General features: G+C 35.9%; 1 long non-coding RNA gene across 1 annotated transcript; it reads left to right on the forward strand.

The window, feature by feature from the left end:
• The first annotated feature begins 3,550 nt into the window (after positions 1 to 3,550).
• LOC140743301 (uncharacterized) lies at positions 3,551 to 4,841 on the forward strand. The gene is made up of 2 exons (XR_012102431.1): positions 3,551 to 4,046; positions 4,232 to 4,841. It is a non-coding gene; the product is annotated as an uncharacterized LOC140743301 (long non-coding RNA).
• The last annotated feature ends 21,889 nt before the right edge of the window (positions 4,842 to 26,730 follow it).

Raw genomic sequence — 26,730 nt, forward strand, 5'->3', positions numbered from 1 at the left:
AAAGGATTTTTTCTTTGTGTAAAAGCATATTTGTTAATGAGATGAAATGAAATGAAATTTATATATTGCAAAACAATACAGCAAGAGAAGATTATATACAGCAAGAGAAGATCGTACATTCTCCCATTACAATGGTGTGCAATCATGCCAAATTGTAAAATTTAGAAATAACTTAAAATTAAAAAAGTTAAGTACAATGAAAGTAAGTTGAGTACAATGTAATGAATGAAATGGAGCAGAGTAAAAAAAGGGTATATATTATTAATATTATCTTATTACAGGGACACGCGTGGCTAGATACATATCTTTTTTTTTAAAACTACGCCCCATACGTTTTCCTATGTCTTTCACGTTATCAAACACAACAAAAATATAACTAAATCTACATATCTGACCGGCTGAGGTTTGAATCTGGAACCCTGTGCGTTTCAAATCAGTATTCTCTAAGAAACAAAGGTAATCATATAAAACATATGAATACAAATTAATAATATTTTCTTAAGGAACCCTAAAATGTAAGTGAGAGGGATTGTTTGGCCACGTGGTGAACTTGGGCCGCGCCGGAAACATTTAGTACCTCCATGATTTGTGTTATACGCGGATATCTTGAAACGAATGTGCAGGTAAAATAATGTTAAACACGAGTATTAATATTATTCTCTATAAAAAAAGTTTTCAAAGGTATGTAAAGTCTACCAATTCGCACTTGACCAGCGCGGTGGACTATGGTCTAATCCTTCTCATTCTGAGAGGTCACCCATACCCAGCAAAGGGACAGTAATGAGTTGGTGATGATTTCCATTTATTTAAATATTAAAACTATTCTAATTTATGTCTTTACATCATAATAATGGTTTTTAGTGTCAGTTACTCTTATTAATTTGTTAGTACTGATACAATAGTAATAATATCGATTAAAAATCTTATCCGAGAAGATAAAGACGTTTCAATAAAAATAAATAAATCTTAACTAAAAACATCAAATGTTCTCTGTCTTCAGATTTACGTGAATATGTATACCATACAACAATTATCTTCACTAGAATCTAATTAATATGTTTCACTATAGTAAAAGAATAAGACATCATTTTTACAAAAGCGCCAAATGTTTTCCTTCTTCATTTAGTGAGAACTTCCTTTCATATGAGTATCCTATATTAGAAACTAGATATTACCTGCGGCGTCCCTCGCATTGAGAGATTTCTATTTATCCCTCGGAAACGGTTTTTTTCGTTGGGGTAAAAGGTACCCTATGCCTCTTTCTGAATACCAGACAACGTGTATACAAAATTTCATGACAATCGGTTATGTAGTTAAGTCGTAAAAGTGTAGCAAACAAACAATTTATAATCTTGTTAACCTTTAAAAGATAGATTGCAAAAAAAGATAAAGATGAGATCTTAAGATTAGTTAAGTATGGTCACCCGACAGTAGAAATTAACTTCACTACAGCCCACTCGGTACAAGTTGTTCTCATTACTTACATACAGTTGCATTGCGTACCGGTTATGTCTATTTATGTAACCCTGGTATTTCAGAGATCATAAGTGGTAATATTTATGATTCTTGACATTTAATTATAGCGACTCTAACTTTCTTACTTCACGGGTAAAAATTACACTTCTTGGTTTATACTTCGTAGAATAAAAAGTAGTTGAATCAGCTGTCCTGTCTTTCTCGTTCATAAGGCGTTCTCGGCCTTAAGGAATGCATGAATGCATGGGAATAAGAATTGGGGAGCCCGAGTTAGAAATATTTTAAGGGAAATTAAGAACTAACTAGAAAGTCAACAAAAATCTAATTTAGTGAATGATCAATATTTCAAATTCGAGAAGTTAAACTTAAATCTTAGCGTGATGTGTAAGCGAATATATAATGGTTTTTCGGGGCACCTATTCTGCCGGGCCCCTAGGCACGGGCCTCCTATGCCCTTCGGCTACAGATAGAATAGTGAATCAATAAGATTCGGCCGAGGTAGTACGGTACGATAGCGTATCATGTCCGTACCAAAAAATTTCAATTATTTTATTGTTCAACTGCACGTGTACATGTAAATATTGCACTATTTATTTTGGTAGTCCTATAGCCAAGACAAGCGCTCTATCCACACGTTTGAATTTGTGACAGTTTGGCAAGCGGACGGCAGAAGTGTGGCAACGTTGATAGGTGAAAATGTTATTTACACCTCATTACACGCGTCCTGATTTTTTCGTGACAGAATCAATGCGTAATCGTGCGTCCATCTATTGCTAAGTGTGTCAATGTAGAGTCAGTGTCACCGTTATATAACTTTGTGTTTTTCAACCTGTATGTTGGGAGGTAGGGGAATTGCGAAGTCTCTGCTACGGGGTCGTAGGAGTCTGGATATTTTTTTATAATATAGGAATAACAGACGACGCGATGTGCATCATCGCGCCATATCTGTGACCGAAGGTAGGAAGCCAGTCTTATCTAGATTTACAGATGTCCATGGGTGAGAGTAGCAGCTTACCATCAGGTGGACTGCATGCTCGTCTGCTACACCTATATTATATAAAAAAAAACATGCAATGAAGTTCGTGTCATGAAAAAGTTTGAGAAACACTCTACGATGATGTATTATAGTCCGCGCCAAACTGCTAGTCCGCTCTGAATTTGTTGCGAGCAGGTGTAGTCCACGCGGTTCATATCTATATTCAGAGCGGACCAGCAGGTTTACGCGGACTATACCAAGTAAGCGATGGTTCATCGCTAATAAACAACCTAAATGGCTTGTTTTGATATGAAGCACGGCGATATGAGTTGTGATGACATCTTGAGAACTGTAATTCAACTCCATAGCTTACCCAGCATTAAAACTACTGGTACCTACTAAGTAGCGATAACAGTGTTGATTTCCATATAATGGGACCACCTTGGAAATATCTTTTTTCCAACAAAAAATTTCATCAAAATCGGTTCATAAACAACGAGGTTATCCGCGAAAAAACATACATATATACGGTGGAATTGAGAAACCTCCTCCTATTTTGAAGTCTGTTAATTATTTCTTATACAGGGTGAATTTTTAAAACGGGCCTTCAGGGCCAAATCCGAAACTATAAGGATTAGCGAAAAATGCTGAAAGGAGTTACGAGGCCGATTTTGATAAAAACTAAAACTGCATCATTAGTTTTTTAAAATATATTTTTCCCTAGCCGGGAATCGAACGAGTTCATTTTAAAAAAAAATACACCCTCTATATTATTCCACCATCTGATAGTGTCGCTTATAAGGATCAAATTCTGGGAAGTAATGTTATGTGACAAATTAAAGGAAAAGGAAAAATTTGAAGAAAATAGGTACATATTTTTCCATACATTGCCATACTAATCCTTAAGGATTATACATAACAAATGATTTACGTGTAATTCTTTAGAAACTTACGTAAGTCATACCATTGAAGAATTTGTTGGTTAATCAACTAATTATTCGATGTTATAACCGTGACATACGGCTTAGTATGAGTAAGTAATAGTTTGGCAAGTAAATTACCGCCGTTTTTAGGATTTATTTTTTAATAAAAATAGATAAGTGATTAACACGTTAGCTGCGGAACGCGGCTTAAAACACCTCGTCCATGTCTGGTCGTTATAGCGGTAAGAAAAAACTTTAACTTCTCTGTGGTGCGAGAGGCATAACTTCCGTCTGGTTCAGTGTAGGAGAGTGATAACTATATGTTTGTGATGTGCTACTGATTCCTAGTTCTATGGTACACCAACCTAATGTCGGGTTTGTTAGACCTGGTACCGCACTGAACAAATAATAATGCTAACACAGTGCGGAACGAGGTTGGGAACGCCTCGTTTCCCCACGCACCTCGTACCGCACCCCACGCTAGCTTCACGTGGTTAGTGTTGTGCAACGCAGTCGAGGCTGCGTAGCGACGAAGTAGGACCGCTGTCTTTATGTTGAAAATTATCATGTCGAAACGTTGCCGAAAAAAGTTGATCATGGAGGAAGATGAAGAAAAACCGGTTGAAAAATCTGAGCCAAAATCAGAATACAGGAAGATATTTCAAAAACAGGTAAGTCACAAATATACTCTGTCTAGGTGAAAGTCCAGTAGTGAGACTTGGCAGGCTAGGCGTATATCCGTATAGTAAGAAATTACAGTTAAGTAGCTACATTATTGATATAGGAAACGTAGGCAAAATCGTTACCGAGTATTCCGATTACTCTTTACCCTAATCTACTCGCTCCTACTTTTCAGAATCCACTGCAAAGAAAGCACATCATCTCGATAAGGGTCCAAAGAAGAAGAGATGTGTCGGATGTTACGAAAAACTCCGCACATTCTTGACATGTCGTGAGGCAGACAAAAAAACCAAAAAAAAATCTCACGGAATGCACTGTTTGCAAAAAACCTTATTGTCTGAAATGTTTCAATGAAAAACATCCATAACTTTTCCCCTTTTTGTATTCATTCTGTCCATAACGTTGATAAATAAAAACAATAAAATAAAATCGATATTTATTTTCCCATCACTAAATTATATGGAAACCTGCCATTTTTCAGTGCGGTCCGAGGTGCATTAGACCCACATTTTATTTTACCCATAGAATCTAAAGTAACGAATTTAACCAAGGGCGGCGGCAGTTTTAGGTTAATCAACTCATTGTTAATAATAATCAAGACAAAAGCCGTCGATTTTGTCTTATTTGGCGCCAAAAAAAGGATTTTAGTCTCCTTCGGGCGGTGGGATTTAACACGCCTCGTGCCGCCACAATGTCGGATATAGGACGAGGTTTAAAACAACTCGTAACGCAGTAATGGAAAGTACAGAAAAATCTGTGCCGCAGGGAACGTGTTAAATAGTAAATTGTTATTGTTTGTTGTTTATAACTATGTTTCAACAGTAAATATAATTTTCTATATCTCTTTGTTTAGTTATCACTCGGATTTGACTTGAAAAAGACATTCTCGCAAATTGTCAATTTTACATCAGTATTAAACGAAACTCCGCCCATAGCAAGTTAAATCTATTATAATGGTCCTAAAAGTAACCTTAACTAAGTCGGACATAAAAATATAAATTCTTGAAGAACAAAACGTCCATTTCGAATGATTTGAAACATTGAGCCAAAAAATTGTTAATACGCGAAATGTTTAAATTGATGAATGGTGGGAACTTAACTGCCAAATTAATATAAAAAAATATGTATTTTCTTCAAATTGAGGCTTTTCCTTTAGTTTGTCATTTATCATTACTTCCCAGAATTTGATCCTTATAAGCGACACTATCAGATAATGGAATAATATAGAGGATGTATTTTTTTTTCAAAATGAACTCGTTCGATTCCCGGCTAAGGAAAAAAATATTTAAAAAAAAACATGTGAGCCGTCACGGGACGCCTGGCAGATGTGAAACATCGACATTATTTTGTAAAAGTAATATGCAGAAAAGAACATATTGTGATAGGAACTAAATATGTCATAATGATAAAATAAAATATTACGATTTTTGCGCACGGCATGCGTCGCCACGCCAGAAATCGGTTTTACGTGCGGCTATAGATGTTTCACATCAAAAACTAATGATGCAGTTTTAGTTTTTATCAAAATCGGCCTCGTAACTCCTTTCAGCATTTTTCGCTACTCCTTATAGTTTCGGATTTGGCCCTGAAGGCCCGTTTTAAAAATTCACCCTGTATAATGAGATCGAGTGCATACTGGCAGGTAATTGTGTGCGGTAAGTCACCGACTGTATAGTTAACCTTAATGGGATAAGTGTGAATATAGCGCATCTAAATATACTGCTATCAACACCACCACAGTAACTATTCACTAGATAGAGGTCACATTACACACCTACTTGCATTCCCGTCTTATCTGTAGACTACACGTCGGCAATAAATTAGCTTTCCAACTAAGTACCACTAACGCCTCTTTATATTAAGATCGCGTTTCCTGACGCTCCTGTGTACGCTTGTGTGCGCCTCAAACACACACACATGAAGGTGGTAGAACCACAGAAATGTATTTGTTTGTGGCATAGATTAGTAAAGATACTTCGCCGCCTTGAAATTGAATGAAGCCACAAACGGCTTATTAGTAAATTCTTTTTTTGAATTCTAAACAAATAAAAACATTTTTAGAGAAAATTTTCGAATAAATAAGTAATACTGCGTAAATTACATATTCAATAAATAATTATTTGAAATATTTTAGGGACATTTTAGCACGGAGACGTGGCAAAACTTTTTTACGCAACTATTTCAATTCTCAAAACTGGGTACATTTTCTTGTTAGGAGTGAGTAATCATTACTTATCTATGGTTTGTGGGTAGAACTCTCTGTGGTTCGATTTTGGCGGCACCGCCACACCTATTCCTGCCTCATAACAGCAGTGTTAGGTACTCTTGTATTCTGGTTTCACTTTGACGGTATCAAATAACTTTTTCTAATTCTTTTACATAAAGTATTTAGTCATTATACCTTTTGGGAAAGTTATATAGAAATGTATAGAAGGTTAAAATTAGTCTGCAAAACTACTTTCGTGGAACTTTGTTCTTTTATATTGCCTTAAAGTTGGACGCATTTACAAAAAAAATCTATCTATTTACCTATTTATAATAAATATGAGCTCTCTGTAGTATTGGTTAGATGTACCTTAGTATCTAATTTAATTACATCTCTATAATGAATATGTCGGACAATATATAGTATATTCTTGATTCCAACTATTATATTATATGTTATACCGTTTTTTAGTGTATTCGTTAGCAGTTAGTGTCGAAATATAATGTTCTTTATCAATTGAAATACTCTCTACCTAAACACAGCAAAAAACGGCGACGACTCTCCCAGAGCTTTAAGATGAAGTTTCAGTGAATAATTATTAATAAAGAAATCTTAAAAGTTAAATATCGCAAAAACAGCAAACTTTTGGATTCCTCATTATAAGGTGAAATCCGTCAGAAATGAGCTGATTTATAACCTCCTTAGGGCTCGAACACAAAACTGGGATGCGACGCGATGCGAATTCGCAACGCAGAAAATTGCGATGCGAACTGCTGCGATGCGATATCGTGCGGCGTAGCGTCTCTCAGGGTGACCAACAACAACTACCACTGTGCGATGCGAATCAATTCGCAAGTTCTTGCGATGCGTCGAGGGAGCTCGCAGATTTTTGCGATGCGACGTCGCATCGCAGTTTTGTGTACGAACCCTTAAATATATAGGTCGACTTACCCTTAAAGGGCTGCACTCTCTTCACAAAGGGTCACTTCGCAAGTCGTATTGTCAACTGCTGCATAGAAAAAGAAATAAATAAAGAAGGAAAGAAATATTTATTTGTAAAAAATACTCCCTACAACATTATGTGACATAAATAGTAGTAAACATAACTTTTCAAATCAGAACATAGCTAACTTAACAAAGGAGTGGTCATCATCATCAACCCATTATTGTCCCATTCACAGACCTTGGGTACAAAATACAGGTCTGTGGTCCCATTGCTGGGCACGGGTCTCTTCTCAGAATGAGATGGACTAGGCCATAGTCCACCGCGCTGGCCAAGTGCGTATTGGTAGACTTCACATGCCTTTGAGATATTTTTTATTTTCCTTCACCGTTTAAACAAGTGACAATTAATTTCTAATACGCACATGACTTTGAAACAAATCAGAGATTTGAACCTCGGACCCCTGAATCGAGAGGCTGAGTTTCTTAACCATAGGCTATCACTGCTATCTATAAATGGGTGGTCAAGTTTCATAAAACAAATTGCTACATGACCATTACCAGTCCACGTTCGTTTTCATTCATGACACCAAATGTTATGGTGTAAGAGTGCCCTGATTCACCATTCATATTGTTACGTCACCTATGTTCGTGGTTTGAATGTGCCACCCACGCCTATATTTGCCTAACATCAGCGTTAAGCGTTTGGTTTGTACTGTGGTAACGCACGAGGCATTTTAAATTAGTCCTCTTCACTATCAATACGTCAGGGCTGGTTCAACTGCCGCCGTGACCGCGGACAAATGCTATAGCGTACCCGCAGTCCCGGCAAAGGGCGTCCAGAGGAACACCGTGGGGTTTTAGCCGGTAAGAGTCCGGCATATCCTCTCAGCTGCCCCCGCGGCAAGGAACCTATGAGGGTTTCCCCACGTAAAATAAAAAAAGGCTGGCTTCAACTAGACTATCTATCATTTTTAGTCCTATTAACCAACACTTATTTTGGCTTTCAATTGCAAGTACTGCTCAGGTATGAATTCGGATCTCTGACACAAGCCATGCCAACTTAGTCCTTAGATAGATCTGTGTCTATTCTTCAATATGGGTAAAATTTTACTTGAAGTTGATTTTGTGGCACTTATGATCGAGTGCACTATATATATCTATATCTCTATATGCACTATAGGGGGTGCGTTATTTAAATAGGTCTTCAGGGCCAAATCCTTATAGTTTCGGATTTGGCCCTGAAGACCCGTTTGAAAAATTCACTCTGTATATACTCGTATGCTCATCAATTACATGAAAAAAGCTCGGCCTCTAAGTTTAGGTCTCAGATTGGAATCAGGGATTTCTGATTTTTAAAGTTATGTCCATATTAGGTTTTTAACAGCGAAGGATAACATAGTGAAGAAATGCCACACACCTGGTGTTAAAAAGTAGTCAAATGTTTGTGAAGTCTACCAATTCGCACTTGGCGCATGAAGAAGAAACCGTAGAACAGTAACGGGTTGATAAAGACTCCATCACATCTTCATATCATCCGTCGCATGACTATGAACTATAGCCAGAGTCCGAATGACTGATATCGATAAAATTTAGTAATTTCTGTGAGCCCAAACCCCTCAAACAATAAATCGTTAGATTATGCAAAACGTAAGTAGCTTGGTTTCTCCAGTTTACGTACAAACTAATCGCAGTGGTTCTCAAATTTCACACGGATGGTTTTATACCTAACACGTTTATAAGTTGTTTGATCGCAAAATAGTGTGCACTATGGATTGTTTAGGTAGTTTAAATGCTTCTAAAAATCTTTGAGCATGTTTTGAAGGAAACATGTTTCTACTATACTTAATGTTATTAGATACAACACTAATATCAATATTTTAACTATAATTAGTAGAAACATTTAATTGAAAATATTGCATTTATTTAGTTATAGGCAAAATGGACATTATAAACTGAAAAGTGGTTGTATTTTTCAATTAGTAATAAAATGAATTAAATTCGTTATTAATATTTAAGTATTATTATTAGTTACATTATCTAGTATTAGTTACATCTGTCTAGTAACAGGGACCAATAATATAGTTATTATATTTATGATAAAGATGTTATAATTTTTCAGATTTTTAATAATTCTTTTCAAATAACACCAACAAGCGACGTCAGTAAGAGCATAAAAAAGTAAACATAACATCTTAAAGATATTGTACATTATATCATAATATTTCCTTGAAAAATTAGACAGCTTTGAGTATCACTGTCATAATTTGACTAGCACTGACTACGGTGGTGCAAATGAATGCAAACTGTCCACCTTACATAATTATGCAAACGGAAACTTGCGAAAACGAAAACCGTTATTTCCTGAAAGTAGCTGAAGTGTTACGTAAGGGTTATGTTTATACTTATATCATATTGTGACGTGTCAACTTACGCATAACTTACGCATAAAATTACGACTAATATTGCATATTTTAATTAATATCAATCCTATTGACGACCCGCGTGGGGGAGCGGTTACCATACCGGTCTGACGCGCAGAGGGTCCCGGGTTAGATCTCCGGCCAGACAGATATTTAAATGATGAATTTAGATTATTGTTTCTGGGTCTAGGTGTTTGTGTATTTGTCTATGTGTGTGTACATGGCACCTATGACACAGGGAATCCTAGTTTGGGGATGTGAGTGTAGAAAGTATTCTAGCTAAGATTATGAATGAGAATATTCTCATTTATAATGGTAGCTAGAATAGGATTGATATGTACGTAAACATATGTTTGTTTGACAGTAATCTCATAGGTGGATGCATAATCGTTGATGACTATTAACCAAGAAGGTAGAAAGAATCGTAGTCGTTTTAACATAGGTACTTGTTTTATGAATTTTGGTCAATTTGAATGTTTTAAATGAATTATCATGATCGGAACAAAAACATCATAAGGAAATTAGTTATCTTTTTAAAAACAAGAATGACACTTAAATATAATTAACGGAAGGGAGAAATAATGTGGACTATCGCCTGTTAATATCATCCAATTTTCACCCATCCTTCAAAATTTGACAATGTCTGGTATGAAAAAAATGTCATACGTCCATCTCGAGTAAGCAAAACATAGATAGATTGTTCTAACATGTTTAAGTCCGTCAAGCGTCTTTATCAGTAGTATATCTATGCCGCTAAGCCATTTGTAGGGTGTGCCAAAGAATGAGACATACTCGTACTATACAAACATATGTATGCTCGAAAAACATTACCCTCGGCAATTGAGTAAAATATTAAAAGGTCGGTCACATTACTACCGGAATATAGAATTCCTTAATACTGGTGTTATCAGGCAAAAATAGAAGGTACCTCGAAGTCGAACCAGAATGAGGTCATCATCATCATCAATCCATTACTGTCCCACTGCTGGGCACGGGTCTCCTCTCAGAATGAGAAAGATTAGGCCATAGTCCACCGCGCTGACTAGGTGCGAATTAGTAGACTTCACATACCTTTGAAAAGTTTTTTTAAGATTTCTCAGATATGCAGGTTTCCTTATGATGTTTTCCTTCGCCGTTTAATCAATTAAAAAAACTAATGTGTTACAATTGCTCAGATATTCACATATTCCATGATATACTTGTTCAATCTCCTGATAACTAACTAAATCGATAACGAACATCTAAATGGTAATCTATCTATCATCTATCTTTACGAACCATTGAATACAATTTCAATTAAGTATTCATTAGTAGACGGATCGTGATGATGTGGACTAGATCTTTTAAATGAAGCCAAGTTTTTATTGAAGCACGGAAATTATCCTTTTATATAAAAGTCGAACGTAGCAAAAATCCTAAGTCTATATTTCCTGATAGTAACTGTTCGTAGTAGAGTTAACGAGCTATTAAATAGTTTTTCATTTTTCACTTTTATCCTCTGCTTTAAATATTAATAGAGTTAATTACAGGGATAGAAGTGAGAAAGTTTCAAAGTAAGATAGATATAACGTTTCTTTTTTCGTTGTGATTTATTAATTTTGCATCTATTTTTGAAGGTGGTAGAACCCTTTGTGGTTCGACACCGGCGGCACCACCGCCACACCTATTTCTACTTAATAACAGCGGTGCTAGGCGCTGCTGTGTTCCGGTTTGAAGGGTGTGGTAAGGGAGACAGACTTCTCCGAGGCGTTCCAGCTTAGTCCTCAGGAATAGCGACACATCTGTGATTAAAAATGTCCAGTAAATGGCTACTGCCACCAGTAGCCATTTACTATCAGGTGGACTCGTCAGCTCGTCAGCTATAAAACAAAAATTACAATATCAAAATGACGTCTTTATTTCGCTTCTTCCGGCGCGGCATGTGCAACCTACGCAGAATTCTCGTTTACGAAAACATGTGACTTACGATTTATTTCATTGGTTATAAACATTACGTAATAACATAGGATTCGGGTGGGCTGCGGTCTGACCGCTTCTAGATATGGCGGCCCATGAGGAAGTGGGTTCAGGAACTCACCGAGACCTGACTCTTGACAAACAGGGCTCTCTGTAGACAGGGCTGTCAAGATTGATTTAATTTAAAATAACTTATTAACATGTAAAAAAAAATTAAACCGTCATTTCAATTGTATTCACTTCAGTTATCAGTTATTACATTAAGTTTTGGTTTAGTTATATTATGTAACTTCAGTTATAAGTTATATATAATAAGTTTTTATTTAGTTATTAAAAACAATTTCAGCGATCTTATGAACATAAGCTGATTTCAACTTTAAGTATTGGATTATGTTTGAGTAAAAATGGATTTATACAATTCTAATTGCTCGTAATAAGTATTATATTCAGTTCTTTAATGTTACGTTACTTAAATGTTACGTTCTTTAAAAATAAGTACTTATATAAAAGTAGAAATCCTAAATGAAAATGTACCTAAGCTTACTTATTACTTAATTATTAGAACTTTCATGTAATTACAAAGCTTTTCTTTTGGGCGTTGAACTTCAGTTCAAAATATTCAAATGCTACAAAATAACATCAGTTGAATCTTTTATCAATTTTTTCAGATACTCAGATAGCACACAAGTTCAATGCTACATCGTATCATAAGCAAAAGAGGTCGTTTTGCACGACCGTTGCAAGCAAAGTGCAATACGATGCCGTCGCGTTGCGAACTCGTCTTCTTCGAATAATGGTAACGTCATTATTTTCTTACTTTACAAATTGACATTTGAAACCAACTAGCGCAACAAAGAAGTCAGTTTTCAAAATCGAGAAACCTGTTTATACAAAACTGCATGAGGCGCAAAAGAAGTAAATGAAAGACGCTATTGAATTGTTCAAACTTTGATACCTACCTATTTACGTTACTAAGAATAATGAAACGTAATATTACCGTCTAAGAATTAGTTTAAAAGGAAATACTTATACTTAATCCATAGGTGCATCAGGACAGCAACATGGTGCAACATAGCATCATCATCATTATCATCATCAACCTTTGAAAAATCAGAGGTGCGTGCCTCGGATATGATTCTCGGACCACTCGATCAAGAGGCCAAGTTTCTTAACCACTAGGCTATCACTGCTAGCATCATCCAAATATATATAACTCAAAGGTGACTGACTGACATAGTGATCTATCAACGCACAGCCCAAACCACTGGACGGATCGGGCTGAAATTTGGCATGCAGGTAGATGTTATGACGTAGGCATCTGCTAAGAAACGATTTTGATCAATTCTACCCCCAAGGGGATAAAATATGGGATGAAAATATTACTTCGTAACGCGAGCGAAGCCGCGAGCAAAAGCTCGTCGTAGCATAAACATTGCTAATTCTTACAATCAATCGAATTCGTCGTAGTAATCAGTCAGTCGGTTCCGTTTGACGAAACTTTCGTCGGGGCAAACGGCGTCCAACCATTCGTCGGTGACCGTTCAAAGCGCTAGCCCTGCGGTCGTATCGAGGCACGTACAGTATGTCGCGGAAATTGTTCCTGCGCTAAACGGGTCCAATGACTTTCATCTACCCACCTGCGTCGCCTTACGTAAGAAACGGATAAACAACTGGTGTATTGACGTGTCATTGCATTGTTTTTGTTAGATAAGCGCCACCGTGAAAGCGGTATCCACATCTCAGTTTGGACTTTCGATTGCGAGCCTTAATGAATTTTGGCTTTGTTAAAGTTTAGCTGCTTTTACGTAACGCCTACCTTGTTTGTACAGTCATGACTTTGATATACATAGTTGATAAAAATAAATGCTTACAGAAAGGTAATACTATTGTCAATTTTTAAAGTTAACTATTAATTATTGATGATATTTTCTGGACCATACTGTTAATTAACATGTAAGTCATGCCAAAGGCATATGATCATTTGTACACTTTTAAGAGAAAACTTTTTTTTTATAATATGGGAGTAGCAGACGAGCAAGCAGTCCACCTGATGGTAAGTGTCTACTGCCGCCCATGGACATCTGTAATCAACCCCAAACAGGATTAGTTATTCCTACCTGAGGTCGGCCACAGATGCGCCGCTACTCCCGAGGACTAAGCTGGAACGCCTCGCAAAAGTATCTCTCCCTTACCACACCCTTCAAACCAGAACACGGCAGCGTTTAACACTGCTGTTATGTTATGGCGGTGGTGCCGCCGAAGGTTAGCCACATTCAACTTATAAGGTACTTAGTTAAATGCGTCAATGCAATCTTCATATATTTGGCATTATATCATGTTAAAAACCTGACGAGTCAATATTTCTCTATAAGGATACCAGTACAAATTACAACGTAGACAAACATATATAATTATTATAAAAATATCAATACAATTTGTGTACTAGGTTAATAATTATAGTTGATTACACAATATTGCAAATAAAATTGATATAAATTATCTAAATACGAGTGTTATCAAACAAGTCACTTTACATTAATATTCAATTATTTCATGTTTTCCTTGTTTCTATAATTCCTAGAATCTAGATAAAAATATTACGAAATTGCTCATACAATAAAATATTCTATGAAATGTATCGAATATGCTAACTAATGTTATAAATGCGATCGTGAGTTTGTTTGTTTTTTAAAGATTGACGCCCTAACTACCAAACCGATTGTCGTTAATGTATACTATTTTTTAGGGATCGAGAAAAAGACATAGGGTACCATTTATCCCGAAAAACGTACGGTTTCCGAGGGATACATAATAAAAAAACTGTTTTCTTCGACCTCTGAATTTCTTACGTCTTGTATGATGCTGATAGCTATTCTGTTTATATGAATATTCAATTATTTCTTCTTTACCTTCTATCTATATCTCAGAATCTAGATTTTATATGAAATGTATTGAATATGTTTCATACAGCGAAGCATAAAAGCTTTCTATTTCCTGGCACGTCGACGCGACTGCTACAAAGCTTGCTTGCTTCAAGCAAAGCCGAGTGATTTTAAAAGTATAATATGTAAGTAGCGAACATGCTTTCTGAGCGGATACCCGTGCCCAGCATCGAGACAGTATAGGGTTCAAATCAAATCAAATCAAATCATTTTTTTATCCAAAATAGTTTCTGTACATAGCACTTTTTGAATGTCAATACAACTACCACCACTACATGAGGTGTTTCGTTACGGAGAAGAAGCGGCGAAAGAAACTCCACTACATACAACACATCTTTTAAAAAAATGTTTTTTACAATGTGAAACTTAACCTAATGTTCCATGTGACGGCATACAAAGGTGACGTCATTACAGCTAAATGACTCATATAAATAAATAAGGAACATAAGTATGTCGGACTGCATATTGCTAAAAAAATGCCATTTTGTAAATATTTTTCGATTTTCATGTTTGAAAAAGTCGGAATATTAGATGTGGTTTATATAGGATTTTAAGAGTGGGTTGTACCAAGTGACTTTTACGATAAAAAATCCGAACCGCCATCCTATGATTGAGCAATAAATATAGTGCACCATTTGTTACAATCATTTTGACGTCTCAACTAACACTTAAACGTTAACCGATCAATTTCGATCTGTTCAATTTATTGTTTTTTGTCAAATTCGACTAAAAATCGTGACGGCTGTGATAGAAATTCATTAAGGACAAATAACTATGAAACACAAAATTATTGTTATATTTAATTTTAACGCAAATTTTAAATGGGTCTACGGGGCAACCCATCTAGTTATTAAAAAAATTATAAGTTTAAAAATTAAAGACCGTGTTAAAATCTCACAAGAAAAATCGTTAATCCTGATTCCCGACGATCCTGATGAAGAGAACGGGATAAAATTATTAAAATCATGTATTGTCATCGGTTCTTGATAATTGTTAAAAAAAATAAATTAATCGGACCGTTCAAAGTGGTTAAGAATCGAGTTCAAAGATTCTGTTACATACATACATACATACATACAGGTCAAGCTAATAAAAATAAAAACGTGGTAAAAAGACTCAACAGGAGGTTCCGCAGACTGCAAGAAGGATCGCGGGCTGTATGTGGCCCGCGGGTGGCGGCTCAATATCCGGGCAATATGAAAAATCTAGACAGTGCGATTGGCAGTTCACTATTACTACATATTTTACAGGCCTTTCTCTACAACTAGCGTATGCTATTTAACATATTAAAATTGTAAAATTATAATTCTTTATGGTTCATCATTACCTCTATTGTATGATCTCTTTGAATATCGTTTGGGTTTTTAAGCAATTTATTAAGTTACGCAATTTTGTATTTGGTTTGGAAACATTCCAAGGGTGTTTCTTACAAATCAAAGATAAACACCAATTCTTCTTATTTGAATAAATTTCAAATTCCAATTCACAGTACGGAATCCTAAAATTTTTCAAGAAATTAAGTTACTCGCCGTTTGTAATACGAGGATATTTTTCTAAGTCACGATACATATATCTCGCTCAGAGTGAAATTCCAAAGTGCTCAATTTCTCATATCACTGGAACGCCAAATTGTTATCTGAAAAGGAAATATCACTTCAATCTGTACTAGCACATAGACAATTGAAATGTTTAGAATATTCCGTTTTACTGTGCAGTCTTTGAAGCAAGATATGAACTGGAATATAAAGGAAGTTATGAGCAAGACATCAAACAGTAGGTACATACAATATACACATTTAAATAAAATTGGAACGTTCTATTGAGTACGATATCACATATGAATACCTACACTTGAATACTTTATGACCATAATACGCATGATAACAAGTTATGAAGGCGGTAGTGTCCTCTCTGGTTCGACTACAGCAGCATCACCGCCACACCTATTTCTACTTAATAACAGTAGTATTAGTTGCTGCTCTGTTCTGATTTGAAGGGTTTGGTAAGAGAGACATGGTTCATTTTAGGAGTTTAGTTCTCCAGTTTTGTAATAATTAGATAAATTAAGTCCATGTATTAATATGTATAGTTGTATACGCGCAAGAAGTGAAACTATTACAAAACAAAAAATATTACAAAAAAACTCGTATGGAACGTATCGTACAGATATAAAATAAATTTAAAATGCTGTGTTGTTTCTTAGCTTTTTTGAAAAACTTGCGACAATCACTTACCAAGTTTATTGTATGTACTTTATGGAAAAGTTAAGTCATGATTTTTTTCGAAACACACCGAAAATATATTACATACTTAGGTACATAATTTTCGTAGACGCTTAGTCCCCAGGTATAACACCGCATCTGTGGCTAAGCTCAGGTAGGAATCTAATCTTACCTGGGTTTGATTCCAGATGTCTACGGGCTGCAATAGCCACTTACAAGGTGGACTGTATACTTGTCTGCTACTCCAATATTATTAAAAGTATATAACATGTTAGTACAAAAATAGACCTACAGTTTATAATATTTAATTCACAAACAAAGCCGGTTGAAGTGATAGTTTGTTATAAATTTTCCGAGCGATTATTTCCACCACTACCCGTCACTCAGACTGAATTGTGGGTTCTGCTATAACCATTCCAGCGCTGTAAACCGAAGCATATTATCCCGTAATATAATCCGCCAGTACTTTGATTAATCGGATAATTATCAGTACATTAATAAATCAATTCATTATCAGAAGCTACTTTGATAAATAGCTTGTAGTTTAATAGTATTATATTCAAAATGCATATAATGCGTAACCGTATGCCGGATTAGTGGTTCACAGCTCACAGTTCACAGCAGCAGGATTATCTTATATATAAAATTCTCGTGTCACAATGTTAGTTACCGTACTCCTCCGAAACGGCTTTACCGATTTTCACCAAATTTTATATGTATATTAGTAGGTCTAGGAATCGGCTACTATCTATTTTTCATACACCTAAGTGATAAGGGTTGTTCACCCTTAACATTGTTTTATTCATATGGCAACACAACGTTTGCCGGGTTAGCTAGTATTCATATAACTTTTTCGAATCTGTCGTTTCGCTGACAATTTTATTTATGAAATAGAAGAAACAAATGACTATCCACCAGATAGTAAGTTCACACAGCCGTCCATGGCCATTTGTAATCAACCTTACATAGTATGAAAATTCAAATCTCATTTATTTAAAATTGATTCATATAAAATATTCTTTGAATGTCAACAAACTACCACCGCTTCAGAAGGTGCTTCGCTATGGAGAAGAAGCGGCGCAAGAAACTCCATACGTGTGCAAATTTGCATGTTTTAAAATAATATACAATTTTACATAGTGGTACATATACTTAATTATTGATGTTGGAGCTAGAGTTGTCATACCATGCGGATTTATTATTTAAAGACTGAATTACATTATATTTTTTTACATAAAGTTAATTTGTTATACTCTACCTGAAGTAGGACCCAGCTACGTTAACGCTAAATACTAACTTAGAATGCGTTGTGTTTCACGATTCTCATATCCTTAAAACCTCCTAAAAACAGCGAAGGCTTAGTAATAGGGTTCCGTTTTTACCCCATGGGTACGGGACCCTAAAATTGATTAATATAATATATTCCGTCTCAGTGCAACTTCCCCTTCTCTAAGCTTATTACTATGATATTCCCGAGAGTGGGAGTATCAAGCATCTAGTATTTAATTAAGCGTGTTTCTAATATAAGACGTCGCTGGGACTTCCTTTAGAAAGCTCCGGGGTGAATGGGGGTGATAGGGCAAGCTTTCGCTTGGGAATGCAGAGGTTTGAAGATACATTAAATAAACGCTTAATGCTTTCTAATCTTCCCACATTAAGATGAATATGTAATAAAATTATTTATTACACTTATTACAATATAATTTATATTGTCGGTGTTATAATTAGCAGTGATTTATAAACATGTGTCGGATATTTATATTTATTTTAAATATTATTCGGGCTAGCGACGACGTTCGTCGGACGGGCAATCGATGGGGTAGGAAGGTCCTCGAATTGAGTATTTTTCTTTTCGAGGGGGAAACCTTCAAAAGATACCCGACAACGTGGGAGTGACTTCGGGTTATGCGAGATTTTTACCGCACTAAAACCTCCCCGGTGGCCGTCTTCAGCGCTTGTTAGAGAACTCCGGGATCTCAGACGGAACACAACCGCTTGGAGGACAAGCGCGATGCCCCGATCGGGCTCTGCCCATCTGGTGATTACGACGGTATGCGACAGGACACCTCCGACCACGTGGACTGATGACCTAAAGGGGACGGCAGGAACGTGCTGGGTTTCGACGACTCAAGATCGTTCGCAGTTTTCCCCCCCGAGAAAAACAAAAAAGGAAAAAACAGAAAAAAAGGTGTTAGACTTGTACAGAAGTTGCGCACAGGTTTAGTTATCATACACTCCGTAACGTAGGGGGACGCTAACGCAGCTATGTAACCACGGTAGAACGGGCAGCGGACGGGTACCGGGAGGATCTCGCGGTGTCTTCGTCCCGCTAATATCGGCAATTTGCTGTTGCGACGCGACTTGTTTCTATATTCGGAGCGGACTATCAGTTCGGCGCGGACTATACACAAATTCCAAATGATACAATAAATCAAATTTCATCTTATTGACGTCTGCCAATATATCAGATAGCAGTGACGGTACTATGCCACAGAGGTCTACAAATGATTCTCAAATTGGACACTGAAGACGTAACTGGTACTAATTTTAAATTAACGTCGAACTTTCTATGTCCGCGTGAACTTTTGGATTAAGAAAGGTTAAGCTTAGAAGGAAAAGTTAAAGTTGCGTATAGTGCATACGAGTGTAATATCAAATTGTTTATACATATGTATTAGTGATTAAATGAGCTCGTCATTCGTCTTCGCCATTTATATCTACGAACATTGAACGTTTCGTGCCAGAAAAAATCGATTATATTATTAATATTAATATTAACAAAAATATAGAAGCTTGAACATAAATGGGTATCGCCATACAAGGAACCTCTATTTTTGGCGTTATCCGCTTATTCTATAAAGCCATAATACTTATATTGTATAGAGAGTATTTTTATAATACATTTACTAATATAGTTGCTAAGGTAACAAATATTAAAAAATATTATGACACCTTAATTGTCGACATTCATCCAGCCGTTTGTTAGATCCGACCAAATAAATAAAGACAAACATACAAGATACGCGCGAAAAACATAACCCTTCCTTGGCAGTCGGGTAAAAAAAAAAAAAATGAATATCTGTTGGCACGGAATGCTATACTTATATAGTTGGCCAATAGTTGTACAAAACATACCTTACTGGATTAAAAGTGGCGCATACTTTGTGTACACTATCGTTTACATAACATTTGTACTTTAAAACTTCGTCTTCAATGTTCTTCTTTATAAAATTAAAATATACACCGCTAGACACGTTGATCTAATAACTTGCCAGACGTTTCCGGTTTCCGGTTTGTAAAGGTACGAGTAAATAGTATTAGGGACAGTCTCGTTCACACGGCGCGAACCCTATTACTGTAAATAAACTCATTATTCCTGAATAATGAGTTTATTTACAGACTAATAATATTATACTATAAAATATTCAAAAACAACTCCATCATTATTATTTATTATTATCAATCCATTCTATATGTCACAGAAATCTTGTTCTCTAAACAATATAATATCAGCTTTCTGTTATATAGTTTCCCGCTAGATTGCAACTCACCAGCATGTAAATAAACTCTTATTAACATAAAATAATCAAACAAGTATTGTGATGAAAATATACCCTTACATTACTAAGCCTCCGGTGTCTGACCGTCTGTCACAGGGCTCTATCACTTATTTTTTTACAGAGTATGTATAAAGGTGACCGCTATAACAACGAAATACTACAAACTAAAATGTTAGAAAATAAACGGGGTCACCATACAAACACGATATTTCATTCTATCCATAACACGAGTAGATTAATGATTAAACAAGAAGTACCTAGTTATGCACATGAATTTGGATCACGAAACATTAAAATTTAAAGCAACACATTCACGGTCGAGCGAGGCGCCTACGGCGTCGGAATATTCATTAGAAATTACTAATATTATGTTACATGGCGAAGTGTGCCACTGAGGTCACCTTACATTACTTACATAACCATTCAAACGCTCCATGAAAAGAGTGATTTGAGCTCATTGTAAACTCGCTTTCGTTGAATGGTTTAAGTTAGAACGATATCTCGTTTCTAAGATCTGCTTTCTACAGATATTGATCAGTCTTGCATCGGATTTTGAGCCAACAATTGATTTTATTCGAGCAGTTGACTATTATAGTTAACTAAGAGATGTAACAGACAAGCGACTGATAAGGGTGTGGTAAAGAAGACATACTTTTCCGAGGCGTTTCAGCTTAGTCCTCGTGCACATCTGTAGTCGACCTCACGTAGGAATGTGTAATCATATCTGGTGTTGATTAAAGATGTCCATGGGCGGCAGTAGCCACTTACCATCAGGTGAACTGCATGCTCGGCTGCTACTTCAATATTATAAATATTAAATATATTATAAAATAGCTTGAAAGAAAGCGCAAGACAGTCGTAAGACAATGTTTTCGCGACAGTCGGCCAACGCATTGTGGCCGATTGTCGATCTAGGATGACGCGATGAAGCTAGCAATCGCCGGCAACCGCTGAACAGTTGGTGGTCTTTGTCGGCGAGGGATGTTCAACATATTAACTCTTTTCATAAAACGCATGTGCATAATTAATTAATGTACCCACAAAAAATAAGTATCCCAAGGACAATAACCTCAAAACAACAAGTTTGCCTAATTAGATATTAAGCCCGTATTAATCTATACTCTAAAACAAACTTTTTTAATTTTAAGTGGTAATAAAATATAAGAATTTGGTAAGAAATTAATTATATTTCATTACGTAATTGAAAAAAATTAAAATTTGGGTTTTATCCTGTCATGTAGCACCAAGCGTGCCTTAAGGAGTAAAACTTTATTAGATAGATATTAAATAATACTTCCAAAACGAGTAAAATGCAAAGGTTATTGAACTCTGTAGTTTGCATAGCGGAATCGCATCGCCTCATATTTATACCACGTAACAGTGATGTAAAGCTGCTGTGCTGGTTTTAAGGACATTACACTTGCCACAAAATACTTTGTAGTGGAGCTTTATTAGGCGCTTCCAGCGATGTCCGGTAAGGGTAATCTTATAGGTTCGCGTCACCGACATGGTGTGCTAACTGCTAATATATTCCACCATTCCTCCATCGCACCACTCGCCGAAGGATGAAGTTCCATCCACACGTGGCGGTCCTCCACGGTTCGGTTTGTACGGACGTTCTTGCCACGAACATGCAAGATTTCGACTGAACTTCCTCCCGAGGTATTCCCGGCTATGACGTGGGGTGCTTCAAAAAATTCACAAAAAGAGCTCTCTCTCAAAGCCGATGCATTGGCGGCTCCTCTGGTGTTGCAAATGTCCATAGGCGACGTTAACTACTTTCCATGAGGTAGCACGTCTGCTTTATCGTCAGGTTTACATATAAAAAAAATTACGTAAAAGAGATAACAAAAACACAGCAATGACGAGCGATATAGTAATTGATTAATAAATAATGGTTCGGGTTAAACCAGATATGTAACTATTTCAATAGGTACTCACAAACAACATTTAAACATTTCATGAAGTACACCTGCAAAACATGGGAAGCATGTCTGGCAGTTTAATTAATATGACTGTCAATAAATAATTAAATTATCTCTGAATTGAGTTAAAATTGAAATTCGAATGTTCTATCCATTATAATTAGTAGGTATTTAACAATTGGCCAAGTGCTCGCTCACGGAGGGTTCCGTACCACCATTTTTTTATTTTTCGTATTTGTTACCATACGAAACCATTGCAGCCATAGAAGTAAATGTATTGTAAAAAAATGACCTGTTTACCTATTATATTGTTCAATAGATTAAATAAAAAAAACGTGCAAATTTAAATTATCTATCTATTATAGTTCAAAAGATAAGCCTGTAACAGACAGACAGAGGTGGCTAAGTCAAAGGGTTCCATTTCTACTCTTATGTCTTGGAATTTTTCTCGTCATCAATTGAATGGTGCATCATAGGCCCGCTATATGGCACTACAACTCAAAATCATCCCGACAAGTCTATGCAATTTCACACGTGATCTTGCTTATGAAGAGTAAAAACAGAATTCTTATATTCCTGCACAATCCACTTGGTAATATACAATAACAAGTTTGTGGCTATTCTATATGACATTTAAAGTATAAATCTTCCACTATGAATAGTAGAAAGCGTTTATTATCTATTTATTCAAATTATTCGTAGCAATACGTTAAAACGAGCACAATTGCTTACCAACGATTTACCAACTAGCTATGTCTGTCTACAGTATTTTAATACCGAACTCTATTGGACGACGGAATCCCGGTCAATACTCGTAAAGTTTCATAAACCAACGCTGGATATTTGACAGATATCAAAATTTAGCTATATACTACATCTGTTTACAAGCTTTCATTTAATTGTTTTATAAGTAATTTGGGTATGTGAGGGTAAAAAACAGTGATAGCCGAATGGTTAAGAAACTCGATCTCTCGATCGAGGGGTCCGACTGTCCGGGGTTCAAATTCCAGGCACACCTCAGCAGCAGACAGGCCTCTGATTTTAAAAAGTTATGTACGAATTAGAAATTAATTATCACTTGCTATAATAGTTAAGGAAAACATCTCGAGGAAACCTATCTACGTGAGAATTCTTAAAAAAAAAACGTTTTCAAAGGTATGTAAAGTCTACCAATACGCACTTGGCCAGCGCGGTGGACCTAATCTTTCTCATTCTGAGAGATCCGTGCCCAGCAGTGGAACAGTAATAAGGATGATTACGTATCTATCTACAGTATTTATATTAATACCGGAACTCGATTCGACAACGGAATCCCGGTCAATACTCGTAAAGTTTCATAACCTACGCTGGGTATATCGCAGATTTCAAAATTTAGCCATATAGTACATTTGTTTACAAGCTTTCATTTAACTGTTTATAATTTCGTATGTATGTGAGAGTCATATCTTGTAACTGAATTTTAAATTAATCACAAACGATGGAGCTAAAATCTTGCATCCACATTTGGTTTGGATGACAATACATTTTTGGTAACGTTACATTAGATCCTCGTGGACCCTCCCAGATATAGGGTATTATTTAAAAAAAAAACCCTACCTGACATGGGTATCAAATAAAAATATTTTGTGAAGAAACAATAAAACAATTTTATTTATCTATTTATTCATTTATTTCAGAAAATAAGCTCCATATCACATAACCTAACAGAGATTAACATACATACTAATATATACTTTATAATATATACTTTATTTTAAGTCACTGAATGTTCTTTTTGAAATAGAAATGAAACTTTAGCTTAAAGTGGACCATAATAAGTTATAAATAAGTCAGTTTTACTTTGAATCCATTTATTAATGAAATTATTGGGTTCTTTCTAAGCTTAAGGAACCTTAAAAGAATAAATGTGTTTAATTTAATATTTTATATAATGACCGAATATACATATTTTACATTTTGATGGTAACGTTTACGTAATTAAGAACGTAAGTCCAAACTAGCTTAAGGCTTCACGCACTGCTTAGCAGCTAAATAACAGAGAAATTATATAGAAACAAATTAGGGAATTAGCACATTAGTGACAGGTCATGCCAACGACGATCGCCGACTGTCGCGGCACGCTACCAGCGACTCCAGCCGCCGACTGTCACCGACCAACATCATGTTGCCAGCGACCAACATTCGACCACATCAGCGTAAAGCGGCTGCTGCTGACGAAATTACTTGCCGGTAATTAATTGAACGCGGTCTGTTGCTACTAACTGCTAGCGACTTCCACCGCCCATCGTCAGCAACTATCTGCAACTATCAACGGCGATCGCGATACAAATTGTCGCTTGTGTGTTACTTGCCTTAAAGGTAACCTTGCCTAATGGTTTTGATAATTGAAAGTAACATAAAATTTGAACACTTGTTATGACTTAGTATCTAAAACTATATCACAATATTGCTTAAAATGAACTCTTCAAGTGTCCGTGGATGTAATCTGAAATTGAGTATGAGAAATAGCAAAAGTACAATTTGTTTGAGTAGCAATTTGATCATCATGGTGGATTTAAAAATCTGTTTTGCTAGCGTCGCTTATAAACATAAAATTCTGGGAAGAACCTAAGTTCCTAATTATAAATTCACAGACTACAGTCGGACTATTTTTAAGAAATTCAAAGTAAATTACATTTACGAGTAGTTTGGTTAAGGATAAGTAAATGTCATTCCCACAATAATTTAGATGAACCTAAAGACCATGGTCGTTTTGAATTTAGAGCAAGCGTACAAATATTCAAAAAACATAAAACTGGCAGGAATTTAAAGGCCGATATAGTACAATTACTTACACTCAACATCGACAATCAAGACATTGAAAGACAAATATCCACTTTTCCCTAAATCCGTGTTAATGTTATCAAAACGTACCTGAATCAGTAAAGTCGTCGAGCATTGAATGTGTCACGTATCTTGACTATCAGGAGATCACTGGAATCGGGATTAACTAGTAAATTTTGGTACTTAAGACATATGGATGGCGATGAAATGAAATGAAATAGTTTATTTCTATCACAAATAAGGTCTTAGCATTAAGTGCATGATTACAACATATCATCATCATCATCATTATCAACCTATTACTGTTCCACTGCTGGGCACAGGTCTCCCCTCAGAATGAGAAGGATTAGGCCATAGTCCACCGCGCTGGCCAAGTGCCTATTGGTAGACTTCACTGTACCTTTGAGACTTTTTTTAAAAATCTCTCAGGTATGTAGGTTTCCTCACGATATTTTCCTTCACCGTTTAAGAAAGTGATAATTAATTTCTAATACGCACATAAATTTGAAAATCGATCGGGAGGCCGCGTTTCTTAACCACTACGCTATTACTGCTGTGTATTACAACACAATTATGAATATCTCAAACCTTACGTCGGAAGAGATTGGTACCTATTGTACGTAAAATGTACGATAAATGATAAGTGTGCGATATCTCGACTGTAGTGCATTTTATTATTTTTAATCGATAAATAAAATTATCATTTTTATTTAAATTTAAACAGAGTTCACTGTTGTTATTAATCTCTTATGACTTTTGAACATCTGATAATGGATTTAAGGGTTCCAAAGCGTAAAAACAGAACCCTATTAATAAACCTCCGTTGTCCATCCGTGTTTCACAAGGCTCTATCTTTTGGACCGTAATAGATAGATACTTGAAATTTTGACAGACTGTGTATAACTGTGGCTGCTATAACAATAACACATATTATAAGAATACTAAAAAATAAAAAGCTTGAAAATAAGTGGGGGGAGTAAAACCGCTATTTTTCGGTGTTTTTCGCCTTATCTATTGTACAGGTCAAATTTTCACAATGCATTTACTTATATAGCTAGTATGATAACAAGTACGTAAAATAAAAAAGAAATGAAAATTTGGTGAGACGGAACCATATGTATTCGAGTTCAACTCGCACTAAGCCATTTTTTTATATTTTACAAATATTCCGCTGCGCCGTGCACATGGTAAGTCATTAAAAGGTTTTACCTGGATTTTCTGTGTCGTCTATTCAAGTGTTCACATACCGCAGATAATCTGTCATACGTGTAGCACTGTAAGTGTCCTTGCGATTTTTCATAATTTCTCATACGCACATTACCTTGAAAAAGCCTGCAATTCGAACGTTGGACGCCCTCATTGAGAAGCCAAGTTTCAAACTACTCGTACATACTAATACTAATCATTGTTTCCGCTGTTGTTTTGGTTCTTTGTAAGTATGGATACGCTAACACCGAGACCTTTAACAGAAATCGAAATAAATCACTTACATTCATGGGTTTCAAACCCAGAACCGTTTGGTATGAAATCTGTATTATATCACTCTACAATACGAAGCGTATCAAAATATATGGGAAACTGGGGACACTTGATCCCCCCTTTTGTTTTTTGACCACTATTTGGTAAATATTGATCCTATTTTAGATATATTGGTACTGAAATAGGTGGAATTTCA

The sequence above is a fragment of the Epargyreus clarus genome, unplaced genomic scaffold (assembly GCF_041222505.1).
Source record: "Epargyreus clarus isolate Ecla_fem2 unplaced genomic scaffold, WU_Ecla_fem_2.2 ptg000007l, whole genome shotgun sequence".
NCBI classification, from domain to species: Eukaryota; Metazoa; Arthropoda; class Insecta; order Lepidoptera; family Hesperiidae; genus Epargyreus; species Epargyreus clarus.